A 2,630-nucleotide genomic window follows, 5' to 3' on the forward strand; every position below is an offset into this window, starting at 1 on the left:
TATATATATATATATATATACTTTGTAAACGATAACCGCTATTGTAATTTCATCAATGTTTACATTTTTCCCCATACTGATACTTTGTATTCTGAACAAGAGGCCATACTCTGCATGATGGCTACGGTGTGATCTGAATAAACTGGTGTTAGCATCCACAGGACTGACAGATGATCAGCAGAGCACATCAGACATAGAAGCTTGTCCTACTTTTATCAGTAGCAGACAAGAGGTAATCTCGGAGTTCGACTGAGAAGTCCTGTACTTGCACATATGAAGCTTTCCAGTGTCTTGTTTACTCCACTGTGCCCCCGATGTGGCTCCGATTTTCTCTGTGCTACATCAGCTGCTGTGGTCATGACATGATGGTGATCAAATGTTTTAAAAAAAACAAAAACAAACAGGCTTCTGTCTGAGCTCAAGTCATAGCTGTCTTCTACTTGATTCTGACCATTCGGTGGAATGTTTCTTTATCTCTGTATTTGTACATAGATAGTGCATGACGTTGAAATGTGTATGTTTGCAAATAACTTTGCATGTAAAGGTTTTGCAGAAAGTTTACACAGACTAATAAAATCTGGTGAAAAATGGCACACTCCTTGTATGCATACAGCTTTTATAGAGTTCAGCTGTGGTTGCAAAAGTGGAGAGAGTTGAAAAGAAGGGTCACAAAACTCTTGAATAAAAAGGTGATAAAGTGTAATAAAAGAAAGTAAGGATGAGCTTTATGAACCATGGTGGAAAGTAACTACACCCAAGTATTATTTGGTAGTAGTATCTAGAGGTACTTTACTTCTCTAGTACGTTTCTATTTTATGCTACATTTAGAATTTGACTCAAACATCCATCCATCCATTATCTTTACCGGATTCTTCCTTATTTGGGTCACGAGGGTCACTGCTGCCCATGTCCAGCTATCACTGATAGGAGGGGGACACCCTGGACAGGTCTCCAGTCCATCACAGGGACACATAGAGACAAACGAGACAAACATTCACTCTCTCACTCACACCTAGAGACAATTTAGCATTACCAGTCAGCCTAACATGCATGTTTTTGATCTGTGGGAGGAAAATGGAGTACCTGGAGAAAACCCACGTATGCACGGAGAGAACATGCAAACTCCACCCAGAAGGACCCCCGGCTGGGATTTGAACTGGGGCAACCTGCTCGCTGAGAGGCAGCAGCTCTACCAACTGTACCACCGTGCTGCCCTGACTCAAACATATTGCAGAATAAAGTTATATATTTGGACATTTTTGTCACTTTGGATAAAGTAATTTAAAATACAAACTGAAAATGTTTCTAACATAAATCAAACAAGTGGTTTGCAACAGTTTACAACTGCTGATGTTTTACACAAAACCGAGTGCTTTAGATGCCAAGAAGGAAATAAAACGTGCACCAAAACAATAATTTCCTTACAGCTCTACAACTTACTAGCTGCAGCTATACTTTGCTGGTATGAAAGGCAGCACTGAAGGTTCTCAACTCCTGGACCAGCTTCTGGATGGAACTCCAGTTTAGGGTCTTCGTCTCGACCTATACCGTTCGTCACCAGGTGTTCTTCAGTCAGCCTCTCCTGCGTTAACCTTCTGGTGTCCATTGTAGGGCTGTGTGGGTAATGTTGGTTATTTTCTAAACACATACCCAATCCACTGCCTCCTTCTCCTCATGATGATGGTCTCCATGCTGTCTTGATGACAACAAGCAAGAACCATTTGTTTGAGATGTTGCTGTTGCATTTGTTGAGATGCTGGGACCTCCCTTGTTCGTCCCATCACACAATCAATGGCGCTGTTGAACAGGAGCGATGACGCCTTGCCTCACTACAGTATTTGAAACTGCAAAATTGTTGTAAAAGCTCTAAATGATAAGGACAATTTATTGTGGTATCCCACATGCACAGAGTATGTACCCAAAACTTTAAGGTCCACAACGTTGATGTAAAGCTGTCCCTATATTTTTATCACTTCTTTTCAGATTTATTTGTGTCCATAAATGTAAACAAAGTCATCCAAACTTCTCTTCCTGTACCACCTTTAAAAGTGACAGTGTGTCAGAACCTAAACCAAAAGACATAATTTCAGTTATATGATACAAAAGTTTTGGCATGTCAATTTGAAAATAATAAAAAGGTACAATATGGGAGTTAATAATTTTAATAACATGGGACAGTGTTTTGTCCAGTTTATATTACTGACTGAGATCAGCAGTCACTCAACTCACTCACGCTTGTCCTGTTTGTTAGATTTAGAAGAACAAGTCCAAAACTGGCTGTAATAATAAAGATGCATTGAAACTGGTTAGTGCTCAGAGTATGTGTGATAGACTAGTGTTAGTCACTAGTTGGCTGAGGTGTTGTTGCTATTTTTTGTGTTTTCTTAGGTAGCTCAGCTCTGACGGCCATCTTGAATCAGTTTGACTTCAAAAGGTAATCAGATGAACATGATGATTAATTTATGACATAAATAACAATATATTCAAGGTTCAAGGTTCTTTATTTGTCATTCACACCACATGTGGTACATGTGGTAGAACGAGATTATGTACACAGGGTCCCAGTTACATCCAACAATAAAATCCATCCATCCATCCATCCATTTTCTTTACCCGCTTGTTCCATTTTG

Source organism: Nematolebias whitei, chromosome 8 (genome assembly GCF_014905685.2).
Source record: "Nematolebias whitei isolate Nwh7 chromosome 8, NemWhi1, whole genome shotgun sequence".
Classification (NCBI taxonomy): domain Eukaryota; kingdom Metazoa; phylum Chordata; class Actinopteri; order Cyprinodontiformes; family Rivulidae; genus Nematolebias; species Nematolebias whitei.